Source organism: Chelonoidis abingdonii, chromosome 4 (genome assembly GCF_003597395.2).
Source record: "Chelonoidis abingdonii isolate Lonesome George chromosome 4, CheloAbing_2.0, whole genome shotgun sequence".
Classification (NCBI taxonomy): domain Eukaryota; kingdom Metazoa; phylum Chordata; order Testudines; family Testudinidae; genus Chelonoidis; species Chelonoidis abingdonii.
Window position 1 is genome coordinate 7,563,095 of NC_133772.1, and position 21,524 is coordinate 7,584,618.

A 21,524-nucleotide genomic window follows, 5' to 3' on the forward strand; every position below is an offset into this window, starting at 1 on the left:
TTAAGTGAGGCCCTGGGGGCTGGGGTGGCGGGGGGAGCCTGGGTTAGGTGGGGCCCTGCAGGTTGGGGCAGAGAGGAGGTGTGTGGAACCAGGGCTAGGTGGGACCTTGGGCTGGGGGGAATTGAGGATAGGTGGGGCCCCAGGGTCTGGTGCTGCGGGGAGCCGGGCCTAGGTGGAGCCCCAGTATCTGGGGCTGGGGGGAGCCAGGGTTAGGTGGGGCCCCGGGGTCTGGGGCCAGGGGGAGCCGGGCCTAGGTGGAGCCCTGGGGTCTGGAGCTGGGGGGAGCCGGGGATAGGTGGAGCCCCGGGGTCTGGGGCCAGGGGGAGCCAGGCCTAGGTGGAGTCCCGGGGTCTGGGGCCGAGGGGAGCCAGGGTTTGCTTCGTGCCAGGTGCCGGCTGGGCAGGCACTAACCCCTCTCTCTCTGCCAGGTGGACATTGGAGAAGTATCAGCTGCCAGACTCACCTGCCCTTTATCTGCGAGTATTGAGGGGGCTGCTCCCCCCACGGGGTCCTGCTGCCCACACCACAATTGCTGGGACTTCTTGCTCCACCGTGCTGGAGGTGCCCCTGCTCCCTGGACTAGGCTTTGCTCCCAGCCTTGCCCCATCTCCCCAGGAGGGGCAACCCCCATCCCCTGCTCTTGGTCATTGCTTTTGACTCCCCACAATAAAACACCCTTCAGTCATCACCCCCGGGTGCCGCTCCTTTCTGCCCTGAGACACTGAGGACCCTGCACGCTCCATGGGGCTGAACCAGAGGGAAGTGGGGAAGGACGTGACCAGACTGGGGAGAGAGGGTTGGGTCCCTAAGGGCTGCCTGTCAGGCTCTGCACTGGCTCTAGCAGCTTCACTCCAAGGTGGGAGCATCTGTCTGAGAGATGGGAGCCAGGGGCAATGCAGGGGAGGGTGTGTGTGAAGTGTGTGTGGGGAGGGGTATTGGGTGTTTGGAGGTTGGAGGCTTTAGGGAGTGCATGGAGCTGTAGATGACGGGGGAGTACACTGGGTGTGGGGGGTGTTGGGTGTTTGGAGGTTGGAGGCTTTAGGGAGTGCAGGGGGCTGTAGATGATGGGGAGTACACTGGATATGCGGGGTGCTGAGTGTTTGGAGGTTGGAGGCTTTAGGGAGTGTGTGGGGCTGTAGATGATGGGGGAATACACTGGGTGTGGGGGTGTTTCGAGGTTGGAGGCTTTAGGGAGTGCAGGAGGCTGTAGATGATGGGGGAGTACACTGGGTGTGGGGGGTGTTGGGTGTTTGGAGGTTGGAGGCTTTAGGGAGTGCGTGGGGCTGTAGATGATGGGGGAGTACACTGGGTGTGGGGGGTGTTGGGTGTTTGGAGGTTGGAGGCTTTAGGGAGTGCAGGGGGCTGTAGATGAGGCTGTAGGTGATAGGGGAGTACACTGGATGTGCTATGGGAAGTTGGGTGTTTGGAGGTAGAGGCTTTAGGTGAGTGCAAGGGGGCTGTAGATGATGGGAAGAATACACCTGGGTGTGGGGGTGTTGGGTGTTTGGAGGTTGGAGGCTTTAGGGAGTGCGAGGGGCTGTAGATGACAGGGGAGTACACTGGGTGTGGGGGGTGCTGGGTGTTTGGAGGTTGGAGGCTTTAGGGAGTGCGTGGGGCTGTAGATGAAGGGGGAGTACACTGGGAGTGGGGGGTGTTGGGTGTTTGGAGATTGGAGGCTTTAGGGAGTGCGAGGTGCTGTAGATGATGGGGGAGTACACTGGGAGTGGCGGGTGTTGGGTGTTTGGGGGTTGGAGGCTTTAGGAAGTGCGTGCGGCTGTAGATGAAGGGGGAGTACACTGGGAGTGGGGAGTTTTGGGTGTGTTGTAACGTCTGTAAGAAGCAGAACATCACATCATCCCCTTCCATCTAAATCACATCAAAACAGTGAAGAATCAGGCTGTTAAGAAGGCTCCTGTCCTAGTAGCACCCACCATCACCAACTAAAGAAACAGCTCGTCAGATCTCTAAAGAAAACCTTGTTCGACACGTTCTGTCTGGCAAGAAATCACTTAGCAGCAGTTGTGGTTGTAAGATCGATAAGTGTCTTGTTTTGCCTTTGGGGTCCCCACTTCTCTATTGTTTATCTGTAGGGTCTGTTTGGTTCTTTCTGTCTGTTGCATAACTGATTTTTCAAGATTTAAATCAGCTAAGGTGGTGGGCTCTCATTGGGTAAAGAATTGTTTCGTAATGGGCTGGGATCGGTGAAAAATACCGTTCTCTAGGACTTCCGTTTACAATGACTGGGTGAGGTACAGCTGAGCAGGACTCAAGTTTCACTCACTTAGAAACTGGGCTCCAAAGGGAAGTTCTCTGAGACCCAACTTCAGGACCCAGCCCAGGATCAGAGCTGCCAGACCCAACACCCTGCCAAGCATAATCGTGCAGAAGCTGGAGTCCCCAGACGATCTACTCTTAACTGGCCACCAATGGTAGTGGTGTGCAGTGTAGGGTGGGCTGTGGGAGGGTGTTTGTGATGTGTTTAGGGAGAATCTCTGGCCACCAGCAACAGGCAGTGTGGCATAGGGTGGGGAGACCGAGTGGATCTTTATCCCTGGAAGATTCCTGGTGCCTTCTCATAGAGCTTGAATCTCCCAGGGAAACAGGGAGACCCAAAGGGCAGTGGGAGTGAGGCGCCGATCCACGCTCACCTAGTCTCTGTGGTTTGTCAGTGGCTTAGCTCGGACCACAGAGACTATGTGTGTGTGTGGAGAGAGCGTCTCCCCTCCACAGGTCGGGTCGGGACTGGAACATAGAGATGATGGGGTGTGTTGGGGCCAGAGTGGCTCATGGGATGCAGTGCAGCAGAGGCTGGACCACGGGGCTCATAGGGGAGGCTGCAGAGATGCCTGTCTCCAACTGCCATCCCCCCCAACACCCACATGGGAACCAGGGCCCTCTAGGCTGCTCCTGCCTGGGGCTCATATGGGCTCCGAGCTGTGACACTGTCGAGGGTGTTAACATGGGTGTTTCCCCACCACATGTTCTGGGGGGCTGCCTGAGCACAGGGCTCTGGTACAATTGTCCTCCTTCTCCCTTCTCTTGTCAGATGGCAGGAGGAGGGGCCCTGCCTCTTGGCACTGTTAGCAATTGGTTTCTAAAACTGAAAGGTGACTGGGGTAGGGGTGTGGGTAAATCCCTGGGACTGTATAATGCTTCTGAGAAGGTTTTAGTAACAGGCAATGTAGGAACAACAACCTCTGAGCTTAGCTAAACAAGCCCAGGTCCTTTATTACTCCTGACCTCCTTGAACGCTGTCACAGTATTGCCCCTGCCCAGGTGACAGAGGCGAGTCTGATTGGGCTGGGACAGTCTGATCCAGATGTTGTGCTGCTGTAGTGTTGTAGTGTAGACACTTGCTACAAGGATGGAAAGGCTTTTTCTGTTGCTGGAGTTAATCTGTCTCTCCGAGAGGTGGTAGCTAGATCGACGGAAGAATTCTTCCACCAGTCCTCCCTGTATCTACACCAGGGGTTAGGCTTCCTTAACCATGTGTCTCAGGCATGTGAATTTTTCACACCTCTGAGCGATGTGATTTCAGTCGACCTAAGTTTTAGGTGTAGACCAGGCCTCACTGGCGAACATAACAGCCTTCAAACCAAGCTGGGCATGTGGACCAAAGAGTCCACAGTTACTAATGAGCATAGAAGACTTTTGGCCTCTAGATTGCAGGTTCAAATCCAGCCAGGCTTGGAACTCCAAGCCCACACGACGTGATGGATGTTTGGTGGATCATGGGGCATGGAGGCGGGAACAGGGAGAGGGGCTCACATATACCTTACAGGGGCACTGCTCCTCAGGACACCTCATGTCACCATCACAGCTCTGCCAAGCAGTTGCAGCCAAGCTCTCCTCCATTCAGTAAAGTGACACCTGCCCAGTGACTACAGCTGGAGTGCCTGGCAGAGAATTGCCAGAGATTCCAGCCAGCTCCAGAGGGAAGAGTTAAGGTTACATGGACATTTATCTTCACACTGTAGCTCCTGAATTTCTAATATTTAAGTTTGGCTGAACTTGCTGTCCTGGACAGGCCCAAGCTCCCACCAGGCAGAGGTCACTGCGCATTGATTGTCAGCGAATTGCCTCTGCCTTTAGCCTGGCTTTCCCAGGCCGACCTACGGCCCCTCAGAGGGCATGGACCAGTGACTACTCAATGTCGGCCTGTCCGAGTGGGCTGAGGTGTGTCACTGCAGAGCCCCCCAGCTTGCAGCGCACCAAGAAGGGGCAGAAAGCTCTAAACAGAGGCAGCATTTTCACTCACTGTTGCACCACAGGGTGAAATGGGGAGAGGGTGGGGGTGCTGCAGCCTGAAGGCGCTGGCTCAGAGTCGGAGAGCTGCAGAGCTTGCCCTGGGGAAAAACTAGACCTGGGACCTGGCAAGGAACAGGGGAACTGCCAGGAGCCTGGACACAGGACCCCATGAAGAGCTGTAACTGCCGGGTGCTGGGTACTGCCCAGACCCTGACCAAGAGCAGGCCCCATTGTGCCGGGTGCTGCCCAGATAGCAGCCCAGATCAGGCCCCATTGTGCTGGATGCTGCGTATACAACAAGCAAGAAAGAGCCCCTACGCGAAAGAGTTCACAGTCTATATGGAGAATGATGGGCAGGGGAAACTGAGACACAGGGCTGGGATGTGACTGATCCATGGTGACATCACAGGTGGGTGCAAACCAGGTGAAGAACCCAGGTGTCCTGGCTCCCACTTGCTGTACTGCCCACTGAGCCAGCTAAACCCCATCTTAACCTCCCTGCTTGATGATTCTCCCAGGATGCACCAGGCCAAGGCCCGGCCTGACCAGGCTACTCGCTGGGCAGGTGCTGGGAGGTGCAGGGGTAACCCCGGAGCTCACAGCCCTGGGAACAACTCCCCTAGGGGGGACAGGGAGATGCTCCGTCACTCAGATACTTTCAGTCCAGACTGGGGTCTCTCTCCAGAGGCTGCGCTCTGGCTCGGTCGGGGCGGGAGGCAGGAGGCCCTGGCAGGGCCGGTGCCCAGTGTGACACAGGAGCACAGACAGAGGGCACAATGAGCTGCCTGCTCTTGGAGTCTATGAAGCTCTGCTTGGACTAACAGCAGCTCCACAGCAGAGGCCCCACTCAGCCCCCACTTGGTGACCCCAGGCCTCCACATTCTCCAGAGGGTTGGAAATGGGGCTCACAGGGCCAGATGAACTCTGCCATGGGCATCGGTGCCAACTGTCTGTGTGCTGGGGGAGACTATGGGAAGTGGAGGAAGCACATTTGTGCCCCAGGGCTCAGCAGTGGCCAGTCCCCCCCAGGTGAGGGGTCCCAGCGCCCCTGTTCACCGCAGACAAGGAAGGGCCATGCGTCAGGCTCTGGGTGATTGCCCCACTTCAGTCCCAGCCCCACTGGGCGGGGTCCCATGGCAGTGTGGGGATCCCTGGCTCTGAGGGGTTGCCCCCAAGAGGTAGGGGAGGGAACCCCAACGCTGGCACTGAGAGAGTAGATGGCACCAGCCCGTTGGCTACTGCCCCGTTCCCTGTGGCCAGAAACCCAGGGCTGTGGCCTGCGGTGAAACGGCTCCAGGGTTATCAGGACGGCCCAGGTGTGGGGACCAATGCAGCCGTTACTATGTGAAATGCCCTTGTGAAACCTGCCCAGGATGGTGGGGAGATGCTTATCTGCAGGGACGCCCTGAGCCAGTGCGCGGCTGGTCCTGGGGGAGGGGCAGGGGCGGGGGATGTGTGGGGGGAGAGGAGAGCAGGGGCATGCAAGTGACAGCAGCGCTTCTCAGTCCTGACCCGCAGCCCTGGCCTCTCCGACCTCACAGCTTTGCCGAAGTGCCTCTGACAGGCAGCACCCTGGGGCAATGGGCACTCAGGAATTGCCAGGTCAATGAGCTGGGTCCTTCCAGTCCACTGCCCGCTGTGTCATGCTGCCTGGTACCAGGCAGGGTCCTGCCCCGCTGACCAGTGTGGCACTCTCCCTGCTGGGGCAGTTTCCCGAGTGGGGGGAAGTGTGTTGAGGCCTCCAGAGAAGGCAGTCCCTCCCCATCCTTCAGGCCGTGGAATTGGCCAAATCACAAACTGCGCTGGCGCTGTAAGGGACATGTCAGCCCCAGAATCCCGCATCTGACAAAATGGGGCATCGGCCTAGCTGGGGTCAATGGGCCGGATCCCAGCTGGTGTAAAGCATCTTTAGCTCTATTGACCCCAACCTTCCGATGGGGCGGGTCCCACTGAGTTGCTGTGATGTGTGTGACATTCCCCTCCACATCTGGGCACCCAGTGCATTGGGCAGAGGCTGCTGCTGTGCCGGGGCTGGTTCCTGAGTGGCTGCAGGTCAGGTCACAGGGCTGTAGGGTTTAAGACCAGAAGGGTCAATTTGGACCATCCTCTACAGTCCACGGCATCACCCATGGCAGGGGCCCCCAGCCACTGCTGCTCCCTGCCCAGAACACCAGGGACACCAAGTCTGGAGTTAGACACCAGGGTCAGGGTCCCACACAGCTCACACAATGCCCCTCAGTCCCAGCCCCTCCCTCCTCCAGCTCAGTACCACACCTCAGAGCCAGCCCATCCCATTCCTCTTGGATGAACCCTCTACCACCAGTGATGAACTGCGGAGAGCCCAGGTGATGTCCCTCAAATTGCTTAGAGCAGGGCAGTCACAGCCCCAGGCTGGTGGTTCTCCACCTCTAAGGCACCAAACCAGCCAGACAGAGAGGACTTTGATCTCACCCCACTGGCTAACCACAAGTCACACAAGCAATTCCCTTAGACACTCCAGTTTCCCAGTATCACCACCAGTGCCACTCATTATGGGGACAAATGGTTACGAAAACCAATAACCCAGTAAAAGAAAAAAGGTTCTCCCAATCCTAAAGGACCAAGCCCCAGACCCAGGTCAATATACAAATTAGATCTTACCCACAAATCACGCTGTTGCCAATCCTTTAGAATCTAAAATCTAAAGGTTTATTCATAAAAGGAAACAGAGATGAGAGCTAGAACTGGTTAAATGGAATCAGTTATACACAGTAATGGCAAAGTTCTTGGTTCAGGTTTGTAGCAGTGATGGAATAAACTGCAGGTTCAAATCAAGTCTCTGGAGTACATCCCCTGCTGGAATGGGTCATTCAGTCCTTTGTTCAGAGCTTCAGTTTGTAGGAAGGTTCCTCCACAGGTCAGAAGCTGGACTGAAGACAAAATAGAGGGGTTTTCAAGGCCTTTTATATCTTCTGCCATATGGAAAGCCACCTCTCTGTTCTTACTGTGGAATTCACAGCAGTAAGATGGAGTTTGGAGTCACATGGGCAAGTCACATGTCCTTGCATGACTCAATTCTTTACAAGCCGATACCATTGTTTACATGTTAGTTTGAACGTTCCCAGAAAAGCTCAGATGTGGGTTGGTGTCTCCCAAAGTCCATTGTCAGGTGAGTATTTCTTGATTGGGCACTTACTGAGACTAGTCCCTTCTCAAGAAGCTGTCCAAATGCTTCACTGAGGCTACTTAGAATACAAACACATTGAGAGACAAGCACAGAGCCAATATTCATAACTTCAAATACAAAAATCTTACACACATACAGACAGAATAATCATAACCAGAAAATCATAACCTTTCCATAGACACCTCACGCGACAACTTTTGTACAATATTTTCTGAAAATATATAACAGTGGTTGCAACAATGATCTATACGGTCACAGTTTGTGTCAGTCACGTCACATGGGGTGAACCCAGAACCCCGTATGGTCTGTGGGGACTTGGGGGCACTTTGAAGACAGCTTGTTTGTAGACCTACCCCCTGGTGGCCCCTTAGGAGCAACATGGAGCAGCTCGTGAGTCAGACTCCAGGCTGGATGTGGGGGTGTCACAAGTCGTGGGGTGCAAGGGGCAGGAAGCACAAGGGGCTGGGAGCTGATAGTGGCTTTTTCCCCATCCTCAGCTTCCTGCTCCAGCCCAATATAAGGGGCTGTGATGGCTGGAGGAGGAAGTCAAAGATGAGAGGTGAGGGGGGAGGGGCGCTAAGTGCAGGGGGTCAGTCTGGGCTCGGTGACGATGGCGGCTGGCTCCAGGTTGGGGGTCGGTGTGGGCTCCATGGCGGGTACCTCTAGGCAGTGCCTAGCTGCATGTAGGTTGGGGGTTGTTAATCTGTCTCTGTCTCATGGTGTCTCCCCCAAGGTCTGCCTGGGATGAAGCTGTTCCTGGCACTCGCCCTACTGGAGGCTGTCTCTAGTCACCGTCTCTGTAAGTCCTGATGCCCCCTGGATGGAGCCCCTCACTCAGCCCTGGGGGGAGCCTGACCCACAGGCCACTGCCCCCAAAGGGGCCCCCTACAGAGGGCTACTGCATGGGCCCCATGGGCTTGGGTGAGACCGCAGCCCGGACAGTACAGGGCTCAGTTATCCCCAGACGTGTACTCTCACTGACCCCCAGCCCCACTGCATTCTGGACACTGGGTCCTCCGACCGCCACCCTTTTCAATCCTGACACTTGGGTCCCCCATCTCCCACTGACCCCCAGCCATGCTTTGTCTCTGACCCAGACCCAGTGTAGGTGCCTCCCAGCCCCTGCCATTGTACCCCCTGGTCCCAGCCGCCATGGGGGCATATCTCCTCTCCCCAGTCGTTTGCAGTCTGAGGTGCACCATGAGGCTGGAAGGGCCCATTGATCTCTCTTGCCCCCCTGCCGAAGGTGCCCTGGAGCAGGAGGTACCAGCCGAGCAGAGCAGCTTTGTTCTGGAGGAGGAGCCGAGGGATCCGGAGCCACCAGGACCCGGGGAGAACAAGAGCAGGTTGGACAAACACCTTTCAGGGATGGTCTAGATAATACTTAGTCCTGTTTTGAGTGCAGGGGACTGGACTAGATGACCTCTCAAGCTCCCATCCAATTCTATGATCTACAGCCCCCCACCACTCTCTAAAGCCTCCAACCTCCAAATACCCAGCACCCCCCACACCCAGTGTACTCCCCCGTCATCTACAGCCTCCCGCACTCCCTAAAGCCTCCGACCTCCAAACACCCAGCACCCCTCACACCCAGTGTACTCCCCCATCATCTACAGCTCCATGCACTCCCAAAAGCCTCCAAACTCCAAACACCCAACACCCCGCACACCCAGTGTACTCCCCCATCATCTACAGCTCCCCACACTCCCTAAAGCCTCTAATCTCCAAACACCCAACACCTCCCACACCCAGTGTACTCCCCCATCATCTACAGCCCCTCTCACTCTCTAAAGCCTCCAACCTCCAAACACCCAGCACCCCCCACACCCAGTGTACTCCCCTGTCATCTACAGCCCCCCCGCATTCCCTAAAGCCTCCAAACACCGAACACGCAACACCTCGCACACCCAGTGTTCTCTTCCATCATCTACAGCCCCACACACTCCCTAAAGCCTCCAACCTCCAAACACCCAGCACCCCTCACACCCAGTGTACTCCCCCATCATCTACAGCCCCCCGCACTCCCTAAAGCCTCTAACCTCCAAACACCCAACAAACCCACACCCAGTGTACTCCCCCGTCATCTACAGCCCCCCTCACTCCCTAAAGCCTCCAACCTCCAAACACCCAGCACCCCCCACACCCAGTGTTCTCCCCCATCATCTACAGCCCCTCGCACTCCCTAAAGCCTCCATCCTCCAAACATGCCCCCGACCTCACACACCCCTCCCCTGCACTGCCCCGGGCTCCTGTCTCTCAGACAGATGCTCCGACCGTGGCGTGAAGCTGCTAGAACCAGGGCAGAGGCTGACAGGCAACCCTTAGGGACCCAGCCCTCTCTCCCCAGCCTGGCCACCCCTGCCCCATCCCTCACTTTCCCAGCTCCATGGAGCTGAAGGGCAGCTGGAGCCCTGGTCCTGGGGCGAGAAGAAGCGATACCAGGGGGTGATGTAATTTTTTACTGCAAGGAGTCACTGGCAATCACTGAGAGCAGGGGACAGCGGTTCCCCCCACATGTGGCCGGGAGCAGAGCCAAGTCCCGGGATCAGGATGGAAGGGCTTTTTCTGTTGCTGGTCAACATGACAGTCTCACTCTCTCACTGGCCAACGTGACAGTCTTCAAACCAAGCTGGGAATGTGGAGCAAAAAGTCCACGATTACTAATGGGCATAGCAGACTTTTGGCCTCTATTGTTGGGTCGAATCCAGCCTGGCTTAGAACTCCAAGCCCACATCGTGTGACAGCTGTTTGGTGGATCATGGCACGTGATGAGTTTGGTGTCTTGTGTCAGGCCTCAGCAGCTGAGTGTCTACAGCACAAAATAGCTCTTGGCAATTAGCGCTGATCCCCTTTCCCGCATACACACATCTTCTCCTTGCTGGCGATCTGTTCTTGCACCTTCCCTTGAAGCATCTGGCACTGGCCGATGATGGGGTACTGAGATAGATAGATGTCAGATCTCACCCAGCTTGGCCCTAAGAGGGTTGAGTTTGGGTCACGGGCTCAGAATGTGCATTTGTGTCCACTGTGCTGGACAGAGGAGGCAGCTTGCTCCCTGGGAGCATTGGCAGTGCTGCTATCTCTCCAGACATGAGGATGCATATTTCATATGTGGGGGTTTCTGTTCCAGCCCAGTCCCTGGAATCAGGTGATTCTGTGGGGCTCCCGGCATCCATTTAACAAGGAAGAGAAGTCTCACCCTCTCAGCTGCCCAGAAAGGCTTGCAAACGTGACTGCAAAGACTCCAGATGTGGAGGAGAACTGAGTTCAACCTTAAAAATCTCATGATCGTTAAACCAATCTTAGGAGTTTTGGGGGAGTGGAGACCATTTTTGAATGCTTCGGGGTGACAATATTTCATAGATTCGATGGCCAGGAGGGTACATTGTGGTCATCTAGTCTGACCTCCTGTATAACACAAGCCAGAGACCTGCCCTGAAATCATTCCTAGAGCAGAGTTTTAGAAAACCAGCCCATCTCTTGACTGAAGAATTGCCAGTGGTAGAGAAGTCACTGGGACCCTTGGTCAATTGTTCCAATGGCTAAATACCCTCACTGTCAAAAACATACACCTGATTTCCAGTCTGAATTGTCCAGCGTCTGTTTGCAGCCATTGGAATAACTTTGGTATTGCTTGGCTCACATATTGTTGTAGAAATACCACTGGCTGACTGATTGTATCACCAGGAGCAGGTATTCTTTCCCTTGGGGTAGATCAGGGCCAAGATATTAAATGAAGAGTGAAATAGCCTCACAGACTGAGACCTGCTCAATGCACAGCTTGTACTGAGGTATCTCTGGGATGAAAATGCCAAGCAGGCACCCACGATTCCCATCAACCCTCTCCCCACAGGCCAGGTAGGAGGAGAGGGCAAAAGATCCATGAAAAGATCCTGCCGCAAGTGACCGAGTTCTGTTGGGAAGTTGGGTGGCCAGTTTTGGTTGGTAGTATTCCTGGAGGTTTCCTCACGTGACAGAATCTTTAATTAAAGATTCATCTTTAATTCCTGGAGACTTCAGGACAATCCTGGAGAGATCTTTAATTCCTGGAGACTCCAGGACAATCCTCGAGAGATCACAACCCTATGAAGCAGTGGCTGTCTGCAGAGAAGCTGGATGCAGAGAGGAACACCCAGGAACTGTACCCAGGGCCGTGTATGGGACAGGCTGCAAGTGCCAGACAGTACGGCCGAGTGCAAGTCTGTGCGTGGCAGCAGCTGAGGAGCCCCAGTAAGAGATGCTGAGCCTGGCATGGAAACCCACAAGCTCCTGTTTGCTGCACTGGAGACTGGAGTGGTGAGCGCAGGCATCAGCCCTGAAGAGCCCTGCCTGTCCCCAAACAAGAACCTCTATTGCTCATTGTGGGCTGTCACAGCTTATGCCTCTTGGCGCCCATGGGGGCTTGTGCCTCCAAGTCCTAGCTGCTGATGCATCGACAGTGCTTGCCTCCAAGTCCTGGCATGATGCTGACACCTCCAAGGGTTGGGGTCGCCAGCGCTGAGCAGCCCCAATAATTACCCTGGCTACGGCTGTGGGTAACTTACTGGCTCACTTATACTGCTACCACCCCTAGGGCAGAAGTTATAGAGGTGCTGCGATGGGGTGGCGGGGCCCTTTAAGGGCCAGACTCCTGCTATCACGTGACCCCAATTAGTCCTGCTCTCAAAGACTGGGAGGCCACTGATTATGGCACAGCCTGGGCTGATTGAACCAGGGCTGGCTAGATGAGGCCTCCTGGCCTTAAAGGGGCAGGCACCCTCAAACCAGGGGAGCTCACTCCCCTTCCCAAACAGGGGTAGCTGTCTCAGTATAAAGCACCATGATGCTGGTCTGGCTGTGACAGGTTCAACAATAGCCCAGACAAACCTTACAGAACGAAGTTGAGCCTCATTGAATTAAGTGTCAGTATTTTGGGAGGCCGGTGTATTGAAAAGGCAAATGTTTCTGTCCTATTGGGACATGGCATAGAGGGAAGGCCACGTCTAATGCAATCGTGGGAAGACATTAGGGAAGTCAAAGGACTTTTGGGGACAATACGTCTGAAGTGATTTGCTAGGAAATCCACAGAAGAGAAGGAAAATGCAAATAACCCACCTCAGAGCCTCCTGATCCCCTCCTTTTGCAGCAGCCTGGTGAGCAGCAACCCAGTGTCTGGCTGATGGCCTGTTCAGGATCTCTTCACAGGCCCAAATGGGAGCAATGATTGAGTCAGAGTCACGGGTTGGTCTTTTTCTGAGCAAAGTATGACAAACGTGTAATGCCGAGGCAACCCCTGGGTGGGGGCTGCTCCCGTTAGCCCCATACTGGAGGGGTTGAGCTTGGATGAGCTGAGTAGCAGGCTTGTAGGTTCTTTTATTGGTTTGAATGTTTTCCCTGTAGTGCTTTTACCATAAGAATAAAATGCGCTTGCTTAGAAGAACTGAGTGGTACCTTCTGTGGGCAGTCATGCTGTTGTTGGCCGATGGAGAAAGAGCAAGCAGGCCTACTTAGGCAGTCTGTTCCTGAAAGGATTGGCCAGGACACATGTGAAGAGGAAACGTGGGAAGAGTGCGCCTTGTTGGGGGACGACTCCCTTCCCTAGGGTGCCTCTCTCTGCACTGGGAGGGAGTAACCCTGTGTTTGCCTGGCAAGAGGAAGACAGACATGGGTCTCCCCCTGTGAAAGGCAGTGGCTGGGGAGCTATGCAGGGCCATCCCTAGCTATTCTGGGGCCCTATGCAGCCCCCCCACAGGGACCAGGGCTGGCTTGGGGGGCAGGGGAGAACCACCCCCCACCCAGCATCACCAGCATCATGATTGGGGCCAGGTTGCTGCATTTCCCACCACCGGTGAGTGCAGACCCAGCCCTGCTTCAGTCCCCAGGGGAGTGGGGGCAGGGCTGGGGCGGAGCAGGGGTGGGACTGGGGCAGAGCAGGGCCAGTGTGGAGGCTTTGGGGAAGGGGCGGAGTGGGGGCAGGGCTGGGGTAGAGGAGGGGCGGGAAGAGGCAGGACTGGGGCAGGGGCTTTGGGGAAGGGAAAGAGTAGGGGCAGGAAGAGGCAGGACTGGGGTGGGGCAGGTGCCCCAAATTTCCTGGTACCCTACGCAACTGCGTACTTTACATATGGCTAGGGCCGGCCCTGGAGCTAGAAACCTTCAGGTGGTGGCCTGGCTGGACTAAGGAGGGGAAATGCAGGTGCGGTTGCCCTGACCAGTGACAGTATCCAGGTCCACACTGGTGGGGCTTGTGCCAGGACTGGTACAGCTTTGGCTGTAGCTGAGGGCTCAGAAGCTGAGGTTATGCCCCAAGGAGAGCCTCAGCCCAACAAGGGCTAAGGTTTTTCTGCCAAGCAGAGGTACAACCGCTTCCCCAAGCAGGGGCGGTCTTGGTGCTGAAATCTCAGCAATCTCCCTAGCTGAGCATGAACAGACGAGCCTCGGCTCTGGCCAATCCGGTGCTGATTGGTGGTGACGGTAACACCGGCCACACAGAGCAGGAAGCATCGGTTACGTGTGTCTGCCACCTCCGTGTCCCCCAGTAAGCCCTGGAGAGAGCCCCAACCTGCGTGCCTGCCCCAGCCCAGCCCAGGCACTGACGAGAAAGTGAGTTTTATTGATTAAAAAGCCCTGACGTGGGAGAATGGAATCAGCACTGGAGGGGGGTAATAGCACGTCCCTGGGCCCGGATGTCCCGTCATGACCAGGACAGCTTCCTCCTCCCACCTCTGGAATCTGTGAATCTGCCAGGATGGAAATAGAGGCAAATGTGGGGAGAGCACCTGTCAAAGTTAGAATCAGGACTTACCATTTGTCAGACCACTCTATTTTAATAGTACAACACTCTGCCAATAACACCCAGATAATGTGAGTGGCCATGCAAGATCCAAACAGTCTTATTTAAACAGATAAAAGAGCGGGAATTAGACAAAGAGACAAAGAAAGCAAAACAATAAAACTCACCTGGGGCACAGCATGCATATCCTACTTCTGTACTAGCTCTTATCGATCTAAGGCTAATACTTCACTAATTGCCCTTAAACGGTGCAATTGTTCTATGTTAATGTCTGTATTCCTGACATCTGGATTGCAGCATTCCAGCAATTTTGCTTAAAGGTACAGACAGCATTTCTTTAATCCTTTCTATTTTCACAATATAATTCTTTCTACTTTCACAATCCCTCTTTTTGGTCACGCTTCACCATGACCAACATTGGACTGGGTTCCACATATTAACCGTTCCTTATCTTTCTGTTCCTCAGCGATATTCAAAATCATCATATTAGCACTCTGTTTTGGCGCAGTCACCTGGGTGACAAAATTCTGGATACAACAGGAGATTAACTGAAAGCATACAAAAATCACTAGGATTCCAAACAGGATAGTCAGGGCTCCCTGAAACAACCAGTTTCCTATGTCAGAGAAATTGAACAGGTTACTTAGCCACTTCTATAAAGAACTCAGCTCTTCATGGGGAAGATATGTGATTTGTTCTAAGTGGCTAGCGCGATCTATTACCTTATTGGTATTGTCAGGTATAAACACACAACATTCTTTTCCAGTGAGAGCACAGGTCCCACCTTTGGCTGCCAGCACTATGTCCAATGCCTGACGGTTTTGGAGGGCCACCTGTTGGATTGCCCCTGTTTCTTTGGCCAGGGTTTTTAAACCTTCTCCGGTTTCATTTGCCATTATTTCAACTACTGCTTGTAACCACAGGAGTCTTTTTGCCTGGTGTATTACTCCCCCAAGTGGGATAAGGGAACCACCAATGGCCTTTCCCAGGATTAAGGGGATTACGTTATTTATATATCATTGGGCATCTGGTAAGTCCCTTCTTTTTCGCATGAAATTACGGAGGCGTTCTCATGGGAGGGACCCTAGTACTCGGAATTGTGGGAAGAGTCGGGCGGGATAACAGATACCTGACCAGTTAGCTGGTAATGCAGTATAAGCTTTGGTTCCACAAACCCAATGATGGCCTATTAAGGCCGGGAAGGGTCGATTGCATCCATTTGTTACATAGGTATCTGCAAATGAGGAGTAATATCCTCCAAAGGGCACAGGGTAATCCTCCTTACGAGGAGTGGTAGTGTTTGTATGGCATTGGAAGATTGTATTATTTTTACTAAGATTACTGTAGGGGAACATGAGTTTGATTTTTCTGTTTGATCCCAGGTTGAGAAAAAAATTCATATCCCCATACCCAGCCCGCCACTCTTTAGTTTTTTTGAATAATCCCATACACCATTGGCCACAATATGCTGAAGGCAATGGCTTTTTCCCAGATCCAGCCCTGTCCCATTACACACCAACACCACTGACCTTTTCCCTCCACCACACTTATCCATTTAGATACGTTTATTCCCACTGTTTCCCAAGTGTCATTGCTGTTCCATGTTTTGTTAAATGGACGAGGTCCTCCAGTGAGGTCTGGGGAATTGAGTGGGATAGCCAGGACAGGAACATCAGCTTGAGAGTGGGCTGGGATGTGGCTGTAGACCCAGCATTTAGAAATATTAAGGGTCTGAGCTATCCACACTTGCTGCTGGATAAAAGAATTGCCATTGTGGGCTCCCCAGACCTTAAGACATCAGCAGCCGAGGAACAGGCACCACCAGAGACGCATGTTGAAGGCAAGGCCGTTCTGGTTCTGACAACCTCAACTGAGGGAACCGCAGTCACGGTTTTATGTCCACCAGGCAGCAGGTGCTGGGCTCACTACTGCTTCTTTTGGTGGGCCTTGCTTTAGGTTGTCGTCTGCTTCTGGCAACCCTTACGAGAGCGTAGATTGTAAGGTATTGCAGGCTGTTCCTCTACGTCTTCTTCTGGAGTCAAAACTGACTCTGTGCAGTTCTGAGGTGATGATTGGTTCGGCGGGGAGGGTGTCTTCTTACACTGTGAAGCAAGTATCCACGCTGCGATGCCAGATAGTTTAACAGCTATCTGGATAGTAAGCAGTACCTGATGAGGACCCTTCCACTGAGGTTCCAAGGTGTGTTTTCGATGGTGGTGCCGTACGTAGACCCAGTCACCTGACTCTAGGTTGTGGCAGGCGTCGGAGGTGGGCTCCGTCAGCCAGGCGGCTCAAATTTGTGAATGGAAGTGACTTACAGCTTGCATTAATCTCTTGCAATATTGAAGGAGCGTACTGTGAGTCAAGTTCAAGTCTGGGACTGGAGTAATGGTAGCCACAGCTCGCATAGGGCGTCCCATAACAATTTCAAAAGGACTCAGTTTATGCCTTTGGGATGGAGTGGATCACATTTCCATAAGGGCTAGTGGTAAAGCTGCTGGCCAGGTTAACCCTGTGGAGTCACAAATCTTAGCAAGCTTATTCTTAAGTACACCATTTCGCCTTTCCACAGCACCTGCACTTTGTGGGTGGTAGGGACAGTGCAGCAGGTGTGTGACATGTAATATATGATCCAGATGTTGGACAATTTGTCCGGTAAAATGTGTACCCCGGTCACTGGACAGAGTGGCAGGAATTCCCTTGGCAGGCATAATATAACTTAACAAACTTTTAACAACGGACAGTGAGTCAGCCTTGTGACAAGGAAAGGCTTCAATCCAACAAGAAAATAAACATACCATAACCAAAATAAATTCATATCGTTGACACTTAGGCATTTGTACAAAATCAAGTTGCCAATGCAAGAAGGTTGCTTGGGGCAAGCCCCGGCATCCCTGAGCCACTTTTACAGGTTTACCAATATTGTGGCTTTGGCAAGTGGTGCAGGCGGCACAGTGGCGGACTGCAAAAGAGCTGAAATGGGCGGCCCACCATCCCGCTGTAGTTACAGCAGAGACATCCCTTCCTTTCTGACATGCGAAATACCGTGCAGCAGGGTGGCAAGCGATGGGTAGAATGAAAAGGGGGCCACAAAGGCACCTGTGGGCGAATGCCAAAGGGAATCAGGATGTAGAGAGCAACCCTGGGCAACCCAGGAGTCTTTTTCGGTTTCTGGGGCAGAGTCCTGGAGCAAGGTAAGGTCAGTGAGGGACGGCGGTGGTATAGAAACAGAGAGGGAACCTAGAAATGCATCTGGGGAAGGTTCTATGGCAGCAGCATGTTTAGCAGAGGCATCAGCAAATGCGTTACCCTTAGCAACATCAGTATCCGCCGTCGAGTAACCAGGACACTTAACAATAGCTAGGCAGAGGGAAGTAAAACTGCATACAGGAGAGCAGCGATATAGGGGCCGTTTTTAATAGGGGTACCAGCAGAGGTAAGGAAACCCCGAGCTTGCCAGAGGGTGCCAAAGTCATGTACAACCCCAAAAGCATAGCGGAAGTCAGTGTAAATGGTGGTGGAGCGTCCCTCCGCCAAAAAGCAGGCACGGGTGAGGGCAACTAATTCAGCAACTTGTGCTGATGTTACATAAGGTACAGGCGCAGCTTCTAGGGTTTCAGAGAGTGACACTACAGCGTATCCTGCAAGGAGACGACCTTGGTTGTCTCAAAAACATCAGTAAACAAAACAAGGTCAGAGTTAGGGAGAGGGACATTAGAAAGGTCAGAGCGCGGGACGGTGATAGCAGAGACAGTTGAAAGGCAGTCGTGAGGATCATTGTCATTAGACAAGGGAAGGAGAGTGGCAGGATTTAATTGAGAACAATGCTTTATGGTGATATACGAAGCTGACAGCAGTAGAAGTTCATACCTGGTGTCATAAACAGATAAGAAAAGTTAATAGCGCATAAGTACTTTATATCTCTTTGACTGTAAAGGGTTAACAAGTTCAGTAAGCCTGGCTGTCACCTGACCAGAGGACCAATCAGGGGACAGGATACTTTCAAATCTTGAGGGAGGGAATTAAACACTTTCCCCCAAGAATTAACACATACACATAGCCCATTATACAGTACTTTGGAATCATCTGAAAGACAAAAATAACATTTTTCTACCCCTTTTGGGTGGCATTAATTATTACTTAAAAGATTCCTTTTCCCCGGGCAAGGTTTTGGGGGGACCAGAGTGTACCAGGCACTGGAATTCCTGGTTGGTGGCAGCGCTACAGGTTCTAAGCTGGTGATTAAGCTTAGAGGAATTCATGCTGGTACCCCATCTTTTGGATGCTAAGGTTCAGAGTGGGGAATTGTACCATGACACCTGGTAAGGCGAGCGGAGGAGAGGTGGCTTCAGGGCCGGCGCTTTCATTTAGGCGACTTAGGCAGTCGCCTAGGGCACCAGCATTATGGGGGGGGCGGCATTTTGCCGGGGGGGTGGCAGGCAGCTCCGGTGAAGCTGCCGCAGTCGTTCCTGCGGAGGGTCTGCTGGTCTCGCAGCTCCGGTGGACCTGCTGCAGGCATTTTTGCGGACGGTCTGCTGGTCCTGCGGCTTGGGTGGACCTGCCGCAGCTCCACCGGAGCCACGGACCAGTGGACCCTCCACGGGACTGCCTGCGCCAGCTTCACCAAAGCCGCAAGACCCGCACGCAGGGCGGTGAAATGGCCCTGCGCCTAGGGCGCCAGAAACCCTGGCACCGGTCCTGGGTGGCTTGTATTGTGTTGTAACAGCAGAGTTTCCACAGAGTGAGGGACCATGTGAGTAAGGGGGGAGCAAAGGACAAGAGATTCAGACATTTCGACTAGGCTTGCTGTGGCAGCCACAGCACGCAGGCAGGGGGGCAGGCCTTGGGCGACAGGGTCCAAAGTGGCAGAGAAATAAGCAACTGGGTGGTTCTTGCCTCCGTGCACCTGAATAAGAACTCCAAGTGCACATCCAGATTGTTCATGGCAGAAAAGGGTAAAAGGCTTAGAATAGTCTGGCAACCCTAAAGCGGGGGCAGAAGCCAAACCTTGTCTGAGGGAAACAAAGGCAGAGTCTGCTTCAGGTGGCCATGGCATGGGATTAGGCACAGAGAGTCGAGTGAGTTCTTGGAGAGGTTTTGCAAGGAAGGCATATTGGGGAATCCATTGCCTGCAAAATCCAGCCATGCCCAAAAATTTTCGGACCTGGCATGGGGAGCAGAGTCGGGGAGAGCGAATGATAGCCTGGATGCGGGTGGGAGAAAGTGTACAGGAACCCTGAGAGAGGAGACAACCAAGGTATGTGACATAGGCTTGAGCGAGAAGCCTTGTGACTTTGTTTGCTAGGGCAGTAAGGAGCACTAAAGAATCAGTTTTTGAGGCAGATAATGAGGGGGAACAGAGGAGTAGATTATCTACATATTGGACTAGAGTGGACCCGGATCTGAAAACAAGGTCAGCTAGGTCTTGGGCTAATGCCTGGGAAAAGTAAGATGGACTTTCCGTATGCCCCCGAGGGAGCGTGGTCCATGTATATTGCTGTCCCTTGTAGGAAAAGGCAAAGAGGTACTGGGAGTCAGGGTGAACCGGAACAGAAAAGAAAGCAGAACACAAATCAACAACAGTAAAATGAGTTGCAGCTGGTGGGATAGAAGCCAGGATTGTTGCTGGGCTTGGAACAACAGGAAAAGTGGGTATGACAATACGATTAAAGGCTTGAAGGTCCTGAACAAATCGCCATGATTTGCCATCAGCTTTTCGAACTGGGAGGATAGGGGTGTTATAGGGACTGGAACAGGGAACAATAATGCCTTGCTCCCGCAGGGCAGTTATGACTGGAGCAATGCCAGCCTCTGCCTCAGGGTTTAAAGGGTACTGAGATAGGCGAGACAGGGGTTTGGAAGAGACAACAGTAATGCAGACGGGGTCAGTATTTAAGCGGCTCAACTCAGAGGGATGGGTTGGCCACAGAGGGGATGGGACCTGCAAAATTAGGTGTTCAAGGGGACAGGATGAGTGGGCAACAAGGGACTGGATTGGAAAGGGATGTTTCAGACAGCAGGGAGGCTACAGAATCACTCAGGGAGGACTAGGGAATTTGTAAATAGACCCCATCCGGGGAACAGTATATATGGTGCAGCCAAGCTTATATAACAGATCCCAATCCAAAAGGTTTACCGGAGAGGAATCAGAGAGAAGGACGGCATGATGCGCAGAAAGGGGACCAACCTGGACCGGTAGAGGCTTTGAAAGGGGATAAGGGGTTGGGACTCCCGTAATGCCTACAGCGGACATGGTTTTTTCCGGAGCAGGGAACCGCAGGCAGGTCGGTAGTATGAACTGCAGAGAGCGAAGCTCCCGTATCAACAAGGAAAGAGAGAGAAAGATCATTGATAGTTAAAGCACACTCACCCGTGGGAGTGAGAGGTAGTAAAGGAGCTAAAATTTCCTGCAGTTCCCCCGTGCCCCATCATTGCTGTGGGGCAAAGGAAGGCTGGGGACTGATTGGCTGTGCTGGCAGGGGGTCTAACTGGTTATTCACAGAGTTACCAGGCTGTCTCGGACATTCATTCTTCCAATGTCCCGGCTGTTTACAGTAATTACAAACATCCCCATAAACCGAAAATCCAGTTCCCTGGCCCCTCCCACGACCACGTCCCCGTCCCTGGTATTTTCTCCATCCCTGGCGCTGCTTGCCCTGCCCTGAATAATGCTGTATTTGCAAGGCCATTAACTGTTGAGCTGATTGTTCTTCTTTTCCTTTTAAAGTACGTTGGCAGTGCTCTGCCACTGTTTGCAATTTGTCCATGGTTTCAGTCTCCGACCCAACACTTATTCGTTTTAGCATATTGCCAATAGCAGGCAGGAGGCCATTAACAAACGCACTAGCCAGGGCGCCCTGTCCATTTCTATCTGGTTGCTGTATACCAGAATGTTGCAGAAAAATGTCAGTTAGCCAGGTGCGATAGTCGCCCGGGTTTTCTCCCTGTCGTTGCTTACAGCCATTTATGGCCGTCCAGTTGGTTTTAGGAGTCCATACCCGGGGGATGGCTTCAAATAGATTTTTAGCTCGTTCCTTACACTTTTTCCAGTATTCAGCATTAGGACCAGTGTCTGGTAAAGTAGAGTGGCGGTCAGCAGTGAGCCAATCTGGTGCTGTGAGCCATTTTTCATGCTCACTAGGGGCTGATACAAGTAGCTTGCACAGCTGCAGGAGGTCTGTCTCAGAGGGTTCATAGGTATCACATACTAACAAAAATTCCTCTGCAAATTTGGTAGGATTTTCTCAGGGCTTTGGAAAGCCTTTTACAATTGAAAGGAGCTCTGTGCGAGTCCAGGGTTTATAGCTCCAAGTGGGACCCCTATCTTAGCCCCCAGTATGC